The sequence below is a fragment of the Parasteatoda tepidariorum genome, chromosome 2 (genome assembly GCF_982258835.1).
Source record: "Parasteatoda tepidariorum strain Cologne lab strain chromosome 2, Ptep-v5.0, whole genome shotgun sequence".
Lineage (NCBI taxonomy): Eukaryota > Metazoa > Arthropoda > Arachnida > Araneae > Theridiidae > Parasteatoda > Parasteatoda tepidariorum.
The window spans coordinates 116592043-116614103 of record NC_141756.1 but is presented as its reverse complement, the minus strand read 5'-3'; the positions used below and the strand labels follow the sequence as shown (position 1 = coordinate 116614103).

Below are 22061 nucleotides of genomic sequence, written 5' to 3'. Positions count from 1 at the left end.
GTTATCTGTGTAAAATATTCAGCTATTTCCTCAATGTTGCATTCAGATGTAAAAATTCTCTTCTAAATTCCCTGTTCCTACCTTCATTTAATTTTTGATGGCATACTCCGTTTTGTGCATTTGTTTTTATAATGTGTCATTTACTCGCTTCTAAAAGCTATTTTTCGCATATATGTAAGTGAAATTTGCCTTTTGTTTCGGTAAGAGAATTGAATTTTTATGGATGAGGTCAGAGCGAGGTCATTCGCTCTGTGGAATTCGAATATTTGATTGTTGCTATACAGTTGTATCGGCTTTCGTTTATTTATTATTGGGTTGACAGGGGGGGTGGGGGATCCACGTGTTAAAGATGTTGTGGGACTCCTGAGAGGAAATTTAAATTTTGGAGGCAAAAAGTGAACCGCCGCTGACAGCTGGGAGTTGTGGTGAATGGCGGTTTCTGATTGGTTGACCGGAGCATGGAGATCTTGAATTAATCAAATCTGTCACTGGAGGTGCTCTCTCTACCTCCCTCCTCCCCCACATTTGATTTATGTTTCGGAATTTTTATTTATTTGTTGTTTCCGATTCATTTTGAGGCATTGACAACTTGTCCGTAGGGATGCTATTTAATATGAATAAATAACAGTTATTAGATATATAAAGTTAAAAATTCATTTATTGATTGATAATTTAATATAATATTTTTAGAAATTGCCCTTTTTTTCATTTCAGTTTTAGTATTTTTATGTAACTTAACAAAAATGTTATTTTCATTTTTGAATAAATTTTTTTAAATTTTATAAAGTTATGCATTTAGGATCATTAGATTTTAGAAATTTTATGTCAGGAATGAATAGAATATTTAAAATTTTTTTAAAGAGTAGGAATTATTTTCAAATTTTTTAAAAATTTTCACAGAAAATTTCTTTTAAATTAATTTGAGATATAATCTTGTAATTTCAAATTAAAAATATGTTAAAGAATTCAAGATAGTAAGTGCGATTTGAAAGACAGGTTGGAAGCATGATTTGTATTAAGGGTGCACTACTTTTTGAATGAAAGGCCACTTGCAGGTCAGTTAGACTAATGGGGGATATTTACGCATTGTAATCTGCCACGCCAACTACAATCGCCGAGGCACCGAATTGATTTTAAATAGGAAAATTAAAAAAAAATAAACATGCAGATTTTTGCACGGGAGTGACTACGAGTTATCCCTTTCCGTGATGCTTTTTCTAGTTTCTCGTTTTTCTAGATTACTCTGCCTCAGATCACGGCACGAAAATCTCCCCTGGTGATGAAGGACCGCATGAATATTTAGTCACGTCGGCAAATGTGATAATTTTTTTGTAAATTTGAATGTTAAAGCACTAAACTTTGTTATCAGTTAACTTAGTAACATATGCGCAGGATATTAAATATCTTAAAGGTTTTGGGAGAATTGAAAACGTGCCTATGTATAGACATGTGAAAATAAACGAACAACCAATCACATAATGGTAAATAGAAATTGTGGTAGCCCATTGCTGATATCATTAAAAGCAGAGACAGCAAGAAAAGGTAACCAGAAACTGATTTTGTGCAAAATTTTACAATTAAAACTTGTTGCCGAACTAAGGGCCCCCCGATTCTGCCATTTAAGAATCTTTAACTATTAGAATTTATATAAAAATAAATTTTTTTCCCCTTTATTAATAATTGATTTATCAAATAAAAGTATATATATATATATATTAGGGGAGATATTGTACCTTTTTGAGTGAAGGGCCGCTTGCACAGTAGGTAGATTAAAGTAAAGCCGCACATATATTTAGTCATATTAGCGGCAAATATGATAATTTTTATGTAAATATTAGTGCTCTAAGCACTAAGTTCTTGTCTCCGTAAACTAAATAACATTTTAGCCAAAAATGAAATACTCTTAATTATTTGAATTTATTTAAAAATAAAGAAACTGATACTTTTTTTTAAAAAAATTTTTCCATTTGTAAAAATCAGCTAGGAAAACATTACAATAATTTCAACAAAAAAGATAAAGATTGAATATATGATCAAATTAGCATGAGTAAGTACGCCAATAAGTAATTATTGAGAAGTGTGATTTAAAATTCTCATGTCGTAATAAAAATCAGAATTTTTAAAACTACTTGAAAATGCAGTGCAGAAACTGCATATAAAATTATTATAAGACAACTTGGATTTACAATGCAATTGGCATAAATTAAGTGCGGCAAAAAGTAATCAATTATGTGCGATTTATAACTCACTAGTCAAAATATAGTAATAAATGTATCTCAAATTTATAGCCTATAAGAAAATTATTAGTTGTAAGTGCCAAAATACAGTCTAAGCATCACTTGGATTTATGATGAAATTGAAAAAAAACTGTGTATGTCAAAAAGTGGTTACTTAAATAGGTGATTTATAATTTGTGTGTCTTAAAAAGATTGTAATAAAAATACGGGATTTTCAAAATTGCATGGAAAAACTTACTAAAAATTTCCTTTGAAAAAAGGTGAAATTGCCACAAATTAAGCACGTCAAAAAGTGATCAGTTACATGTGCAATTTATAACTCACGTAATCAATGTAGCGGGTATTTATAAAGCACATGGAAAATAGTAACCAAAAAAACAATTGAAACGTCACTTGGATTTATTATGAAATGTGCAAAAGAAAAGCACGTCAAAAAGTGATAAATGTGGGATTTGCAACTCGCGTGTCGTAATGATATCGTGATATAAATACTACATTTTAAAAATCCCATGGTAAAACGTAGCTCGACTTAACCCTGTCCCGCCCCCTCCCTACGAGGCTTTCAGGGAATACTGTTGACATGAAGTGCGTGCATGTGACTGCGTCAGTATAAAAGGAGAGGACACCAGGGAAAAAATACTGGATCACGAAAGATGGCAATGAAATAGGTCGATGAACTGACCAGTGATTTGTTCCTGGAAGATTGCCGAAGCTGCGGATGCAGGAGTAGATTAAAATTGCATATTAATTGTTAGCATATTCTTCTTGTAAAACAGTGTTTCCTAAACTTATAACTTTTGTGTACCCTTTCTAAATTTTTCGTAACTCTGTGTACCACTAATAAAAGAATGAATTTATTTTTTACTATAAAAAACTGCTCAAAAGTGTAAAACCACAACTGTCTGTTGACACCATTAATAATTAACTGTTAACTCTGCAAAAAATAGCCAATAAAAAAATACGGAATCGTAAATTTTTATGACTTGCCTTGTTTATAAAAAAAATTTTTTGAAATTTTCGTTTGTTGCAAGATATTTCGCATAAGTGCTCGTACCCCCACTAAACTGCTCCCGTACCCCTGGGGGTATGCGTACAACACTTTGGGAAACACTGTTGTAAAACAAAGGAGGTCTGGGTGCTGCATGCATGCAGAACTGCATCTGACCAGAAGGCTGCAAAAGTTGATTATAAAAATCAAATGTACAAACTAGCATAAATTAAGTCAGATTTTGATTTAAAAAAAACATGAAATAAAATACAAATTTAAAACAATGTTGACAATATCAAAGAGACAGTGGAATACAAAATAAAATATAAACAAGATAAGAGATGAGAAAACAGATGATTGCCTTTACAAGTGTGCAGCATAATATTGGGGAAAAACAAAAGGTCTATTCAAAGATCACATTTCAGTAGGAACCAATTGTAAAATAGTCAATAGTTAAGTTTTTGCCAGAGACAAGTCAGTTTAATGTTATTGAAGAGCAAAAGTCTACCGATTCAACTTTAACCTATTTCACTGTTTCATGTATCACCGTTTCACTGGCACAATGTTTCCTAAAGGAAAGTCGCATAGATTCTGTTCTTTGCATTTACGCAGCATGCATAATCAGCTGTGAATTGAGGAAATCCCAGTGAGGAGAATCTTCCCAATGCAGGGTTGCCATTCAACAGGCAAAACCTAAGGAGTACAGGAAATTTAAAAATAACAGGAAAAATTGCAGGGAATTTTGATTTCAATTCTTTACGAACTAGGAAGATACAGGGAATTTTGTTTCTATTTTAAAAAATGGTGACCACTTAAAGCGTAATCTAAGGGATTTTTAACCATGACATTTCAGCTATACTGAACTATTTCATTTACTATAGCATAATTTAAGTATGTTCAGCTTTTTTTTCTTCCAGCAATTAAAACTAATAAGTATATTTATCCCAATATAGCTCGCATAAGAGCACAGTAATTGTTGTTTCCTCTTAATATATTGTGTATAATATGTACAGGGGAAAGACAGGGAATTTATTCTCCAGATTTGAGTGGCAACCCTCCAATGGCATCGTGAAAAAGATTCCAATGATGCCAATTGGAGACAGATGACTTTCAAACGAATGAATTGCAAAAGTGACCACTAGTGTAGGATGAGTTAAGGCCAAATCCTCATCAATGCTTTTTCCAAAAAGTCTGTTAAATATATCCTTAATGCCTTTGTTTATTTTCTTTCGGTTTCAGCTTTGTTTAATAGTATCAAAATTGAAGTGTTTCGTGAAAAACATAATTCTTAAATCATTATGAACCAGGCAGGTAGAAAGTATGTGTTCAATATCTTCATAACTGTTGCAAACTTTACAGTTCGGGTCTTTCCAGAGCATTTTGGACTGATAACTACCATGGACCCCATGGTTAATTATAATTTGATATAGAAGTTGGAGTAAATTTTTCAATTACTGACTTTTGGTATAAATTGGTAAGTGTGACAACACCCTTTGTATAATTCTTATCCCATCTTTGCTGCCATGTTGAAAGGTTATTTATTCTTCATAAGTTCTGTTCTTGTTGTCTGTTTTGATGGTATGTCATATAAATCTATTGTTGATTTTTGACATGCAAATTTTGCCTGCCTGTTAGCTTCCTCATTGCTCTCATATTCTTTGCAAGCTTTAATCTTACTGGAATTTAGTAATATTGTTGTAAATATTCTTTATCATTTTAACTAGGTAATCATTCGTGTTTCTGTTGCTACTAGAATGTGAGCCAGATTAGATGGTAAAGCATAGCAACAACTGCCTTTTAAAGAAACATTTAGATTTATGATGAAATCGGTATAAATAAGAAATATAAAAAAATGATAAATTACATGCGCGATTTTGAAACTCTTACCTTAAAAACCACATGGAAATTGGTAATTATAATGTATCATACTTATAATAGCTAATAATTACTTCCACTCTAAAATTATGGGTTTTTAGCAGTTGTCAAAAACTATGTCAAAAAGGTTTTTTTGACATGACGGATAAAACTGTCAAAAGCTTGCCAACTCTGTTTTATACACATCGGATTAGATTAAATATATGGATAGATTAATATGAAGCATAACTAACTTATCAATTTTGTCTGATTTTGATATATCCACTTTACCTAAGGGGTAAAATGAGTATATCTCTAAATTCAGTATATATTTCATTAAAAAACACAAGTTAATATTGCTTTAGAAATAAAAATATTTTAAAATAAATGTGTCTTGATTATATTTTAGAAATAAGTGCTAACAAAATTTTTTTTGTATTATTAACTTAAAGAGGTAACATTCATAGCTATTAGTATTACGTTGCACTTCGAATGCAATATATTTTGTTGAACTCCAAACAATTTTATCAAAAAGCAATAAGAGATCTATTTACTATTATGACAAGATAAAATGACATGTAGCAAGAAATTTACTCTAATAAGTATACTAAATATTAATCAAGGGTCTGTTCAGTGCAAATTTACTACTGTATACCTGTACCTTCAGAAATTCAACTTAAGGAAAAACGGTAGTTTCATAAAATACTTTTAAAAAAGCAAGTTTTAAGATTTCCTTCCCCCTGCGTCTTAAAATTTCTTTGATTGTATCGCCCCATAAAAACGAGTTATTTAAAATGAAATGACGAGGGTGTCCTTCTGGTAGTATGAAGTCGAAATATTTTTAACATTATTCTAAAGTTATTCAAATAGACCTTTTATTTTTTTTATGAATAATTTTTTTCTCTGTGAAACTTTTTTCTGTATGATGATCCAGTCTGAAATGTTCTCATAATGAAGATAGCTTTTAGTGCTAGTCAGGATTCGCCAAGTGGGTCCACTTTGAGAACAGACAATTATTGGCAAACAATTAAATTTGACTTAATCTAAAAAATAATTTGTAGCATAAAAGAATTAAAATCAATATTTAGATTGATAGTAGAGTAGCTATATCTGTAGTTATTATCTGTAATATAAATGGAATAGTTATAATATGAGTCTTAAATTACTACGATTACCATTAGAAAAACCAGTTAATAGTTTCAATAATTTTGGCAAATTTTTTTATACGTGATATATATAATAAAAAAAACAATAATCGCAGTATGTAATGCCAGTATAGAATGTGATTCAGTCTCTCTAATAAAATGTCTCCAACGTCAAAAAAGAAACTTTGCCCGTGATTTCTGACAAATTTCAATAGTTTATGACAGTTTTTGATATAAAAAACGTAACCCTGATTTCTATAAAGTACTGTTCGTAGAGTACAATAAAACATGAAATAGCTTGTTTAGTTATTTATCACTTAATTTCTAATTTCTTCAAGGTAATTTAGTTACAGTTTTAAAATCAAATTTAGAAGTTATAAAAATCTAACATTTAATGGAATATTTTATTTTACGCAAGATTTTTTTGCTCTCTTTTCCAGTAATGATCTTTTGCCAGTATTAAAATCTTTTCACTTTTTGCTCAAATATAATGCATTTAAACTTCACAACTTTGTTCTAGTTAACAGCTATTTCTTCTTATTATCTATTAAAATAGACACATACTGATTTTTAATGAAATTAAAATTACTTTTGTGTTTAACCTCTCCTTGGTCTCTTACTACGGGGACACCTGTTTCTTATCAAGACCAGTAGTTATCTGTTAACTTACCTGTTAACCTGGTTGAAAGATCTTTTTGCCTCCTTTCAAATCTGAATTTTATTTATTTATCTTTAAGTCATAATCTCTTTTTCTGGGTCTTGCTACTGTCCTACTGTTTATTGAAATTTAAATGTGTCAAGTAAAAATTAATTTTGTTGTTTTGGGAATTTTCTTGCAGGAACAGCTTAACCTTTTTAAATATTCGCATAAAATTTGCTCATAAATTTTTCGGACATAACACGCATGATTATTATATATACATATCACTGTGTATCACATTATTTAATCATTTAAATCTCAGAGCTTGCATATCTGAGATGCATATCTTATCTGCTTGCATATCTTTGATTATTGTAAGATGTGAAAATTCTTTCATACCTAAAGTCTAGGATTATCCATTTAATATCATGTGCTATCTTCAATAAATGACTGCCCTCAAAATCAGTGGCTTGGAGATTAAATGTAAGAGAAAATGACTCCTCAATGAAATTAACTCCTCAATGTTTTCTTTTCATAATTACATACCTTCCAAGTCTCCTGTTTTTTTTTTTTTTTTTTAAGGACTCCTGTTTACCTTTATGTTCTCAAATGTCTCCAAATTTGTTGAAGAAATTTTAAAAAAAAATTTACCGATAAATTATCTACTGATGGCAAAAAAAATTCTCTTATTCCTCAACTGATAGTGATATTGCTAATACTTCAGTAGGTTGAGCGTTACAATAGTTTAAGTAATTATAAATAATGGTTTAAATTTTTTTCTTTAGATTAAGATTTATATACATATTTCTTACTTCGTGCTAACAGTTAATTGCTTAAATTTCCAATTTTGAGTTTCTATTTTTCTACATGATTATGCATGATGTGTCAAAACTTTACTCGTAGCCTAAAAATGCTGCTAGTAAAATCTCTGTTATATTATTTTTTCCAATGTTGACAAGTATGTAATTATATTTTTTAATTACGGATAGTTCTCATGATCTGTTGTGGCTCAGTGGCTACAGCATTTGCCTTCAAACGAGGTGAACCAGTGTAGAATCCAAGAGATGGCTTTTTGATGCAAATTCCGCATCCGGCTTGCAAAATATCCTTAATGGAAGACGAATCATGGGTTAGAGTCCCCTTACCGTGAGGCTAACCGTGGGAGGTTTTCGTAGTTTTCCTCTCCGTGTAACGCAAATGCGTGTTAGTTCCATCGAAAAATTTCTCCACAAAGGCAAATTTCTTCCAATATTAGTGAAGGGAAAAATTTCTTAGGAGATCAAACTTGCACAGTATTCATTTTTCATAACCTACTCTTCAATATATATATATTGTCAAGCCAATCAAAAATACAACAATTAAAATTTTATATTTTTGTGTGATTTTCAAAATAATGACTCTTAATGATAAAATTATGAAAAAAAAATTATTCCGCTTTTTATAATTTGTAAAATCGGGGCTTCGTTGAAAGAAGATAAATCATTTAGGGGTGCTGTAGCTGAGAAAAATTGGGAATTTATGCCACAGAGTTCCTTGGAAAGGTGACAGGGATTCCTTCAGATAGGCCCTATTATTTTTTTTAATTATTAAATTAGTAATGAGTTTTGTAACCTACAAGCTATAGTTGTATCTAACCAATAATCCATAATTTATTTAATTTGTCGGATATTTTTTGAAATCATCTATGCAGAAATACTAATAAAGATATGTAAGAAAATTTAAAGAAAATATTTTTTTACCAATAACCATATACAATAATGAAAAGAATATGCATTTGCATATTTATATAATGCTTAAGTATTTCTCAGCAAGTTTTTTTTTTTTTTTTTTTAAAATTTAAAACAACTAAATTGATGAATCTTTTGTAGAACCCTTCTCTTCTCTATTCATGAAAGTGCTTATAACAAATTTTGTCTCTTTACATTTCATAAATTTTTGTGTTTAATCTTGCTAATTTGAATTAGTTTTTCTTGATGCTTAGTGTATTCAAATCCACTTTGTGGCTGAAATTGGCTTACTTGCAACTGTGTTGGTTCATAGATAATCAGATAGCTACTTTTGAGAGTTATTTTGACTAAAAATTTTTTATTTAAACCTGACATATGATTTTTATAATATTTTAAAACTTTGAGTATCTAAACCCTTTTCATCCAGAAATATCCTCACATCTAATTTGTTGCTTAAATTGACTTGCTAGCAACACCTTGATTCCAGTTGGTCCATAGATACTCAGATAGCTGCTTTTAAGAGGTATCTATGCTCTTGTGTTGACCAAACATTTTTCTTTAAAATTGGGATATGATTTTTATAAAATTGTAGAACTTAAGAGTATCCAAAACTTTTTTCATACTGAAGGACAATTTCCCAAAAAGTGAGACATAAACCTAGCTGCCAACTCTACTGGATTTTGCTAGTTTCACCTGGTTTACTGTTTTAATAAATATTTTCCTGGTTTTTGCATATTTTAGAAAATTCCTTAAACTTGAGTAAGTTTCCTTAAAAAAAACCCCTTTAAAATAGAATTTTTACACAATTTATTGCTTGCTTGAATATTTAAACAAATATTACTGATACATAATGAAACTAGCCTCATTTATTCTAATTAGTTTAAAGCTTATTTATTTATTTTTATTTAGAATTCCCTTTTTAAGCTACATAATTAAAAAAAATCTTTTGACTATCAATAATAAATTACCTTGTTTATTAGTATTCAAAATTATGAGTTAAATTAATCAAAACATTTAAAATTTAAGTAGATTTAATGTCAATCATAAATGGAAAATATTGCAGACCATTTATAGTGTTACGTGTAATGAACTTTTTGTATTTTGATTGCAATAAAAAGCCCTCCTTATGTATGTAAAATATTTAGTATGTATTGTCATAGTTGTCAGGAAATTAATATTTTGTTAAATCTACTGGGTTTTTTCCTATCCATGTAGGCAGCTATGCATAGTCGATTTTTTGTCAAACTAAATGGACCTATTCTGCATAATTTTTTAGTTAAAAGGATAATGAAAAATTAAACTGATGAATTTTTAATATATATTTTTTTAGGGGGGGGGAGTCAGAAAAGTATCATATAAATTAATGAATTTCAAACACCAGTTTATTTTTAAATGTTCCCAGGTAGGTTTAATTGAACACATCATTTCTACTTGTTTACTTGTTTGGTCCGAATTGAGAAACAGTAAAATGGTCTCGAAAAGCTTGTTAAAGTTTATACACATTTAAAGAGTGCATCAGCACTAGAAAAATCTATTACAGAACTTTAATAAACCATCACCAAATTTGGTTTTTATTTAATTTTTACTTAGCCTGATACATCCTTAATTACAGAATGTAAATTACAGAATTTCTTTATAGAACAAATATTTTATATATATTAAGATGAAAAAACATTGGTAAGAGTATTATTCTGAACTAAGAATATAATTTTAAAAAAAATACTAAAAATTTGTTGGTCAATAACATTTTAAAAAGTAATCTAGCTTATTAGCTTTAAAATTGTAGAATAATCGGAGAGAAAATGTGTGGCATTATAATATTAGCTGCAGAAATAAAAGAAGAAAAAAAAGGTAGGCAAATAAACTCCTTTTTTTTTTAATCATTTCTGTAAAACACTCGTCCCGCAGTGGACTGACTGATCGTAAAGACATGGTTCTCAGTACAACACCAAAGTCAAGCATCACTGGCTGCGTCAGTCAGCGGGTGTCCACTTAAATCAGTCTGCGTTGGGACCGAGAGGGCGCGGTATCGGTTTTAAACTGTTCTGCCATTAAACGCGCGCAGGTCGTCGGGCTATCAAAGCAGGGGAGCCACCCCCTCTGCAGATGATAAAAATTGCTATGGCTTGTCTTCGGATCATCATCAGGGATGTTTCCCAGACCGTCGCCAATAGCTCAATCTGCAGCTCTAGTGCGACGTAAATAAAGTACCTGCATACCTGTAAAACACTCCACTTATATATTGGTTTTAGTAGGTTTTTTGGATAAAAAAACCCCCTCTTTTTTTTTAACTGATGAGTGGGTAGACAACCCTGTATTGGTTGCTTAGAAAAGGGAAGCTAGCCATGAAAGGGAAGAATACTTTTTATACTAAGAATAAAGTGACTTGTTTGTAGAAGGGTGTTTGTTGCTCCCTAATAGTTACCAGTTTTTTTCCCTTCAAATTATAACATTGTTAAATGTGTAGCGTATTTTTTGTTTACTTGTGAGCTATTTTATCTATTATGCTATAGACCTGTGATATAGATAATTGAGCTAAATTTTTTGCTGCCGATTGGGATTTCTTCCAGAAGAAACCTATATCTTCCAAAGGCAGTGGAAGATGGTGGGAGAAAAAACTGAACGAAATGATAGTAACCAAAAATAACGAATATAAATATTTAACATTAAATGAATCCTTCAATTTAAACACAAATGAAGTTAAAGAGAGTAAAAAAATTTCATTAAATTTTTTGAAAAATAACAACTTTGAAATTTTTTTCTTGTTTGTTAATGAGAGAATTTTAAAATCTATAAGAACGTTTGAGTTTAGATTTATGTTATCCTTTTTTTTTTTAAATAAATGTGTACATTTACATAGATAAATTATGTGTATTTATTAAATAAATAATCCTAAGAAATTGAAGTAGTAAGATATTACTTGATTAAAAACTTCATTCGCTTAAAAAATATATAAATTGGAAATAACAAAATTGGAAATTCCAATTTATATATTTATGATTCGAATGAATTTTTTAATCAAGTAACATGTGTATTTATATTAATTTTGAATGCTCTGTTTGACAATAAGGAATTTATAAAAGAAAATATTACTTAGTTAAAAATTTTATCAACCAATTGCTGTGTAGTTTTTTACAATTTTAATTATTAAATATGGGAACTGCCCTTCCATCAGAAAGGTTCTGGGTTCGAATCCCGGGCAAGGCATGGATGTTCTTTCCTTCTCTGTACTATCTGTCCTTACTGTGGGAGCAAAGTTGGCCCACCTAATAGGGTGCCCCTGAAAGAGTAGCCAACAAATCTGTCCTGTATGACCTAGGTCATTATTCAGATGGGAATTGGGAAAAAAAATCATTAAATATGTTTTTAACACATTTTTTTTTTTTTTTAAAAATAACCCAATAATGTTTAGTAACACAAACATTTTCTCATTCTGAAGTTATTTTTTGTAGTAAATGTTAATCAAAATATTATAAACGGGCTTTGACAACCTCATTTGGGCGAAATATGTTTGAAAATCACGGATTATTTTTTAAAAAAAATGTTTTACTTTTGTAGACTTTATAATAATTCTTACCACAAGGATGAGTTAATTAAAAAATCAAGAAAGCTGAAAATAAAAATCCAAAAATGTTACGTGCAAAAACACTTTTTAAATAATTGAAGAAAAAATATATTTGGGCAAGAAAAAAGTATGTGGAATCATTTCCATAGAATGTTATCAATGATTTTTAATAATATTGATGAGAGACTTTATTTATTTATTTAAATTATGCGAATATGAATCTCAGTGTGTGTGATTTTTAAATCACGGGAATACGAATCTCGACATTTAATTTTAAAATCGAGTTAATACAAATCTCGATGTTTGATTTTAACATCGCCTGAATACGAATCTCAATAAAATCAGGTAACCATGAAACTCGATGTTTTGTTTTATTATCGTGTGAATTCGAAATCAGGGGTCTGTTTAGAAGAAATTTGGGTCCGTTAACGGACCCTTCACAAAATATCTTTTCATAAAAACGGACCCTTCACAAACTATTTTAACTTAAAAACGGACCCTTCACAAAATATTTTAACTTAAAAACAGACCCTTCACAAAATGATTTTTCTTTTAATCGTATCCTTCACAAATTTGTTTATCTTCATTATTATTTTGTTAATCGAATAAACCCTTTCCAGGGCAGAAAAAAAGAAAGATGGATGTAAACGAATTAAGTTTCGTCTTCCATAGACGATTCTTCCATTATTCGTCCGAAATTAATATTCTGCGTTCAGCAATATAGGCTAAATACCAAATATTTGTATGTTGCATCTCTAATTTAGAAGCAGCAATTGTTGTTTATTTTTTAAAATTTATTTTTTTTAATTATAATTTTTACAGTGTTGAGCATAATCTTGTATGTCTTTACAATTTGAAAACTCCTTGAAAAAGTATTTTTTTGCAATAACGGACCCTATTTGCACAAATTCATGAAAGCGGACCCTGGTTGAAAGAATAAGAGTAATTTTTTCACAATTTCACGAAAAACGGACCCTTCACAAAATGTCTGGACAGACCCCTGACAATTCATTCTTACATTACAAAATTATAAGTAAAGCACAATTTATAAAATAAACTTTACAGCTTTCAACTAATTTTTTACTTAGAAATTACTAAATTTTTAAATAAATGATAAATTACACGAATTTAAATATAAGAAATTTGCGAATTTGGTTAAAAACTTTAAAGCTTCTTTAATATATGGACTGAAAACCATGAAAAAATTTTAACTTGAAAATTTTAAAAGATGTGACATACTACAGACGAGTTTTTTTTCCCCCTCTCATTTTGTATGCTTTATAATCACCTTCATATAATATACAGAAACGTTGGAAAGTTTTTACTATTACTAAAAAAGGAAAAGAAAATGTCTCTAAATAGACAAAGAAATTTTGTGTGTTGAAACAGGGGAAGGAAAAAAAATTTAAATCCACACGTTTTAAAATTACGCGTAGCAATTCCTGATTACGCGATTTACGATCACGCATCGGGTTTCTTATTTTCACGATTTTATATCAAACATCGCGTTTCGTATTCATGCGATTTAAAAGACACTATTATGATTTACGTACATTTTTGTGCACGAAAAATATCTATTGAGCATACCCATATTAGCTCAGAATTTTTTGAGTATTCATACTTAACATTATTTGGTTATCAGGGGTCTGTTTAGAGGAAATTTGGGTCCGTTAACGGACCCTTCACGAAATATTTTAACTTAAAAACGGCCCCTTCACAAAATGATTTTTCTTTTAATCGAACCCTTCACAAATTTGTTAATCTTCATTATTGTTTTGTTAATCAAATAAACCCTTCCCAGGGCAGAAAATAGGAAAGATGGATGTAAACGAATTAAGTTTTGTCTTCGGCAGACGATTCTTCCATTATTCGTCCGAAATGAATATTTTGCGTTCAGCAGTATAGGCTAAATACCAACTATTCGTATGTTGCATCTCTAATTTAGAAGCAGCAATTGCTGTTTATTTTTGAAAATTTAATTTTTTAATTGTAATTTTACAGTGCCGAGCATAATCTTATATCTATTTACAATTAAAAAACTCCTTGAAGAAGTTTCTTGCAATAACCGGATCCTATTAGCACAAATTCATAAAAGCGGACCCTGGTTGAAAGAATGTGAGTAATTTTTTCACAATTTCACGAAAAACGGACCTTTCACAAAATGTCTGGACAGACCCCTGGTTATGAAAATTAGTGCACTATCTGAAATTATGAATACCACGTGCAAGGTTGGAACAGGATTTATGAATTCATGAACATAATTCTTTTTGGGCCCCTAGGATGCTCAAAGTGGGAGCAGTCTTTTTTTTTTATTTTTAAAAAAAGCATGCATGTTTTATAAAATTATACAAATATTTTTTTATTTGTATAAAATTATTATTTTTTTAATAATCTTAATCTCATTACAATTTTTAACTTTGATATGATATAAATTTTGCATTATTCAAATATCTAGATAGTTTATAGTGATTTTAACTATAGTCATTTTATTTAATTTATTAAAGGCTATCAGTTTTTAAGAAATAAATTTTTTATGTAACTTGAAATTCTTTTTGAATTTTTTAAGTGAATTAGAAGACATTATTAAATATGTTATTGAAATAAATAATTAAATATATAATTAGGATATTATTAAATATATTATGTTTATATATTCTTGAAACAAAAGCTACTTTTTTATATTTTAACCATATCTATAAAATTAATTTGTATTAAATTTTTTATGATTGCATTAAAATTCAATTCGGGTTTAGAATTTTTATTTTTATTTTTGAATTAAGTGCAAAAATTGGGATTTATAAAATTTTTTTTTAATACCGAAGCGTAGTAAAAAAAAGCTTTTTTGGGAAATAAAGGTATTTAGTAAGAGTTATTTATTATCCTTTCTAAATATTATTATGGCTTTATTTCTTCAACTTGAAGACTGAAAACTTCTTTATTGTGTAAAGATATTCTGTATTATGTAAAGTAATCCTGTACGATTACGATATTACGCAACATTTTATGAAAAACATTGAAAACGGTGAGTAACCGATTTCCTTTTTTAAAATCTGTAGCAAAGTTTGCTAGTGCTGAAAAATACTAGTTGCAAAACCAGGGTTTATACTGGTGTTTTTTATTAAGAAAGCGGTTTTGCAATACAATCTGCGATGCAGAAAATGAAGCAAAATTATTACTGTGAAACATATTGCTATAAAACAATTACTGAGTGGTCAATATTAAATAATTGGCAAGGAAGTTCAAATAATATTACTAATTTCATGCTGAAAACGTCTTTATATGGTTCATTATATCAAAATGCTGTTTTATATTATGCTGTTTTTTTTAAAATATGTGAATAAACTGAATCGCTTATATTAGAATTTAAAACAATGTCTAATACTTAACCCAGTGTTTTCCAAAGTGTGGTACGCTTACCCCCAGGGGTACGGGTACAGTTTATTCGGGGGTGCGCGTTCTTATGCATAATATCTTGCAACAAACAAAAATGTCAAAATTTTTTATTTAAAAACAAAGCTAGCCATGAAAATTTACGATTACTTATTTTTCTATTGGCTATTTTTTGCAGAGTTAACAGTTAATAATGAGTGGTGTCAACAGCCAGTTGTGATCTTTAACTATTGTGCAATTTTTTTACAGTAAAAAATACAATCATTTTTTTTTATTAGTGGTACACGAAAAATTTAGAAAGGGTACACAAAAGTCTGAAACACTGGCCATCAGAAAATTCCATTCTCATCCTTATTTAATGAATTAATATTTGAAAAAACTGTATTAACATCATCCACTACAAGTTACAAAAATATGTATTTAAAATTGAGTGGATTGAATAAAAAGTATTTTAGTAACGATTGAAAATTTGAACAAGACAGAGTGTGAACTAATAGTAGGAATTTAATAATTATTGCAAAGAATGAAGGCATTCTGCGAATTGATTTTAAAATGTGTGTCGCATTTTGGAAATTTTCCTTATTGAAATTATGTATTAATATATTTAAGAAACCATGTCGACAACTAACTGCCGAAAAAGTGCGATATAAATTAACATCGTCTCAAATCGGATATTTCAGAAATTTATTATTCAAATGCGTCGGTAGTAAAATTATGGTATTTTAACGAATATTATAAAGGTTTAAGTCAAACATTGGGTGTCGAATAGCATCGTATTGAAAATATCAGAGTATGAAAAACCTTGTGGGAATAAACAAGAAACAATAACTATCAATAAAAGATGTGGATTTGCGACAGAATCGACGTAAAATAGACACGTAAATCACAGAATTCAACTCATAAAGTGATAAGTTACTCTAACTCGAAATTCGGTTTCCTAATTGCATAGTAGATAAATACTGGAATTTTAAAAATTACATTGAAATGGCCGAAACAGCGATCAAAAATGACCGATATAAAACGATCGGAAAATGACCCGCATTTACGATGGAATCGTTATGAATCGAGCGTTTTAGATTTATCACAAGTGAAATTTTGAATTACTAGCAGGGGTCTGTCCAGACATTTTGTGAAAGGTCCGTTTTTCGTGAAATTGTGAAAAAATTACTCACATTCTTTCAACCAGGGTCCGCTTTTATGAATTTGTGCAAATAGGGTCCGTTATTGCTAAAAAAAACTTTTTCAAGGAGTTTTTAAATTGTAAAGACGTACAAGATTATGCGCAGCACTGTAAAATTATAATTTAAAAAAAAGTAAATTTTAAAAAATAAACAGCAATTGCTGCTTCTAAATTAGAGATGCAACATACAAATATTTGGTATTTAGCCTATACTGCTGAACACAGAATATTAATTTCGGACGAATAATGGAAGAATCGTCTATGGAAGACAAAACTTAATTCGTTTACATCCATCTTTCCTATTTTCTGCCCTGGAAAGGGTTTATTCGATTAACAAAATAATAATGAAGATAAACAAGTTTGTGAAGGGTCCGTTTTTAAGTTAAAATATTTTGTGAAGAGTCCGTTTTTATGAAAAGATATTTTGTGAAGGGTCCGTTAACGGACCCAAATTTCTTCTAAACAGACCCCTGACTAGTGATAACCGAATTACTAGTGTAAAAATTAGCTTGTCGTTATAAACTCGTATTAAAATTTCAGAATTTAATAGCTCACGTGGTAAGGAACGATAAAAAATTAGGACTATAAGATGTTACTAGTAATTTTTGCTGCAAACATTTGATTTCTTTTTTAGCAAGCAATTTACAACACTTGATAGTTTACGAAATCGCTCTCTCTATGTGACCTAATTATTATGCAATTATTAAACAATAAATGAGTTACCTTTATTTACATAATAAGCTTTATACAAAATAAGTTTCCAGTCGAAATTTGCAACTAAAATATAGGTAAGTAATAAAAATTTAACTTTTGAAAATATTTTTTTTTTAAAGAAATCTTCATTACCAGCCATAACCATAAACCAGGGTTCGTGATTTTTTTTGATTTAAATCAGATTTTTTGATTTAAATCGGATTTTTTTGATTTTTATTCAAATACACTGTAAGAACTTTGATTTATGATTATGAAATTAAATTACTATTAATATTCAGGGGTCTGTTTAGAAGAAATTTGGGTCCGTTAACGGACCCTTCACAAAATATCTTTTCATAAAAACGGACCCTTCACAAAATATTTTAACTTAAAAACGGACCCTTCACAAAATGATTTTTCTTTTAATCGGACCCTTCACAAATTTGTTTATCTTCATTATTATTTTGTTAATCGAATAAACCCTTTCCAGGGCAGAAAACAAGAAAGATGGATGTAAACGAATTAAGTTTTGTCTTCGGCAGACGATTCTTCCATTATTAATCCGAAATTAATATTCTGCGTTCAGCAGTATAGGCTAAATACCAAATATTTGTATGTTGCATAGCTAATTTAGTAACAGCAATTGCTGTTTATTTTTTAAAATTTATTTTTTTTAATTATAATTTTACAGTGTTGAGCATAATCTTGTATGTCTTTACAATTTAAAAACTCCTTGAAAAAGTTTTTTTTTTTTTTTTTTTGCAATAACGGACCCTATTTGCACAAATTCATAAGAGCGGACCCTGGTTGAAAGAATGTGAGTAATTTTTTCACAATTTCACGAAAAACGGACCTTTCACAAAATGTCTGGACAGACCCCTGATATTGTATTATAAGAATATTTTAGAAGCTCTAACTACCTAAAACAATTTTTCATTATAATACATAGCTTTAAATGCATAGCAACCATTTTGAAACAAATGCATGATTGAAATTTAAAGACTAGATGAAATAGAGAATTTAAAGAATACTTTAACTATTGAAACAAAATTTCAATTACCAAAACATAATTTTAATTTAAAATTGTGATTTTTTTTCTTTTTTTTCTTTTTATTTTCAAAGGGACTAAATAAATGTAACAGATTGTGTTTATAAATGTAGTCATATATCAAAAAATAAATAAAAACTTAATCTATATATTTTTATATTAAAATATTCATTTTTATTATTGAAAATCTGATGATGTCAAAGATACTATAAACATAATATGAGAAAAAAAAACTTAAATGTGTACTTTAATCTGTACTTTCAATCTCAAGAGTCAAAAGATTTTTAAAAATGTAATTTCAAATGTGTTGGAATTTAACACATACCAAGAAATGCTATATTTCTAGTATAGTTGATTTAAATCAATGATTTAAAAAAAAAATCATTTGATTTAAATCGTGATTAAAATCAAGCTGATTTAAATCAACAAACCCTGCCATAAACCAGTCAGCCCAGAGTGTTTGAAAATTGATTGTTAAAATAGTTACTCAGTAATTAAATGGACAAAAAAAGAGAAAGAAATGGGCAATGCAATACAGAATTGCTTAAAATTCTATCAAAACTCCCCAGACACTAAATGTCTTGTTTATATCGTTCTAAATTAATTATAGTTAATATCATAAAAATATAATTAAACAACTGAAATAATTCTTTAATTATACCGTTTTATGGAAAATCATTTATTTATAGAGTGTTGTAGTTTAGATTCATTTGTTGTACTCATTATTGTGGGTTCCGACAATTACATTTTTGACTTTAATAATTGAGCTTATTTCATATGTCTAAATTTATAGTCCTTTTAATTTTTCAAGAAATTTGCCGAAATACCCTTTTAAAAATCACACAAGTGCTTCTTAGAAGCCCCCCCCCCCATTCTGCACTGAGCCTCAGGTCATTTTGAAAATACAGTTGAACCTTGTTTTTCACGAAATCGTCCGCACAGTTGGCCCATCCCTGGTTTATTCGATTAACAAAACAATAATGAAGATAAACAAATTTGTGAAGGGTCCGATTAAAAGATTCAAAATTCTCCGCTCTGACCAAGAATCCAACTTTAGCAAAACTGTTAAGAATATACGATCTGTAACATCATAGTTCCATGCTTTGAAAATTTCTGTTATGCTCTCTCTTATATTGATTTTTGGCATGGATTCCTGTATAAAATGCGAGCAAAAAGGGGAAGGAATTTTACCCCTTTCTTTAAAATTTAAGTGACTGCGAATATCAATTCAAGGTCATTTCCCCATTCAATGCGTTAACAAGTTTGAAACGTTCCGAAATATTTTTGGGAAATGGGGAAAGTGAATTTACTTCGCTATAGAAGTTATTTTACGTAGAAATTTCCAAAATGTTCTTGGTTCCTCGAAAAAAAATTGCAAGATGGAAGTTCGTTAATAGAAGTCAGACTGTAATTAAAACAACATAGCTACCAATTCTACTGGATTTTGTCTGTTTCTCCTAGTCTACTGATTTAATAAAAATTCTCCTAGTTTTGTTACATTTTAGAAAATTCCCTAAAATGTAAATTTTCTAGCAAAAATCCCTATTGTAATAGCATTTTTTGCACAGATTATAGCTTTCTTGAATATTTAAAAATGCACTACTAATACGTAATGAAACATTAGAAATAAGTTTAAAACATTTTTTTTTGTTCAGTTTATTTTTATTCATAACTCCTTTTTTTAAGAATTAATTAAAAGATCTTTTAACATTTCAAGTTCATTTAATGTGTCAATCATAACTAGGAAATATTGCAGTATTTCTATTTTGGTGACGTTAAAAATCTCTAAAATTCATTACGTGAAAAATGTTTATTACATTATGCAGCAATTATCATAAAATTTATATTATTTCGTAAAATCTACTGGATTTTTTTCCGATCCATATTGGCAGCTATGGAACAATTATTTTCAATGACAGCATGTCTTTTAAAAGAACAAAAATGTTCCAAATTTTTCTGAATAAAATTTTATTTAAACTTCGTCGAATTCATTTCCGAAAATAGATAAATCAGGAATTATATTAAAAAAAAAAAAAAAAAAAAATTAAAGTGGACACTTGCATTTCATTTCGAACTCGCATCTTTACAGTGCTGATACGCAACAATAATTGCTTCCTCATGTCTCATCGTAGGCAAACTTTTGAATAAATAAGTTATTTAATGATATATTTATTGTTCCCGAAAAATAATACACATTAAATATTGGAATAAAAAGTTTCGAAAAGCTCATTATTGAATAATAGTAAGTGAAGTTTGGAAAAAAAAATATATTAAAATTAAATTGATCTTATCGGCGATATGAATACCAATTTTGAACTTAATAAATATAACGAATGTGGCAGACGTCTGAGATGGGTTAGGTTTATCATCACAAATTTACTGCTAGTAATAATACACTAAATTTAATATTTTTCTCAAGAATTTTCAATGTTGATAAAAGCGTCATTTAAAATTTTTGAGGAAAAAATTATCCTGTTATAACAAAGTTCTTAACGAGTTCCCAGAAAAACGTTTCCAATACTGATCTCGCTAAGAACTAGTTTTAACCTAGATAAACCGAAAATGTCGATATTTTTCATTCGAATTTTTTTTAAAAATAAAAATTTAAAAGAAATTTTTTTATTCATGTAACTGAATTTCAATTCATGTCACTGATCACTGATGATGCCGAAAGTGTTACTCATTGAGCGTTGGTCACCTGTGAAGAACCCTAATCACGGTGGCGGCCAACATTACCCATGCACATTGTCACAGATACCCATTCATAGGGTGGGCCACATTTGCATATTATAAGACAAAGAACGAAAGCAGGGTCCTAACCCGCGACCACTGGCTTCTCAGTTAAGCATCCTGATCGCTCATCCACCTGGTTGCCAGTAATCTGCATAAATAAGGTAGTTAAGTTCAGTTTAAGATTCTTCGAATAGTTTAAATTGTTAAGGTATTCCGTTAGTTTTTATATTTTGGATATTTATATATATTTTTTTCTTTTGTGCATTGTAATTCTATAAGTTTTCTAATATCATTGAATATTCCTTAAAGGGATTTCCATTTAAATAATTTTCAACTGATTGCTTAAGATAGCAGGGGTCTGTCCAAACATTTTGTGAAAGGTCCGTTTTTGTAAAATTGTGAAAAAAATTACTCGTAATTTGTGAATATAAAATAAACGTTAAGTCACATTCTTTCAACCAAGGTCCGGCTTTTGTGAATTTGTACAAAATAGGGTCCTGTTATTGCAAAAAACTTTTTCAAGGAGTTTTTAAACTGTAAAGACATACAATATTATGCTCAACACTGTAAAATTATAATAAAAAAAACTTAAAATTTTACAAATACACAGCTATTGCTGCTACTAAATTAGAGATGCAACATACAAATATTTGGTATTTAGCCTATACTGCTGAACGCAGAATATTCATTTCGTACGAATAATGAAAGAAGCGTCTGCTGAAGACAAAACATAGTTCGTTTACATCTGTCTTTCTCCCCCCCCCCCTCCTGGGAAGGGTTTATTCGATTAACAAAACAATAATGAAGATAAACAAATGTGTGAAGGTTCCGAATAAAAGATACATTATTTTGTGAAGGGTC

The 22061-nt window shown here is 29.3% G+C and overlaps 1 protein-coding gene across 2 annotated transcripts in view; it reads left to right on the top strand.

Moving 5' to 3' along the window:
* LOC107455734 (trithorax group protein osa) overlaps positions 1-22061 on the top strand; it is a 139306-nt gene that overhangs the window by 1344 nt on the left and 115901 nt on the right. The window lies entirely within an intron of this gene.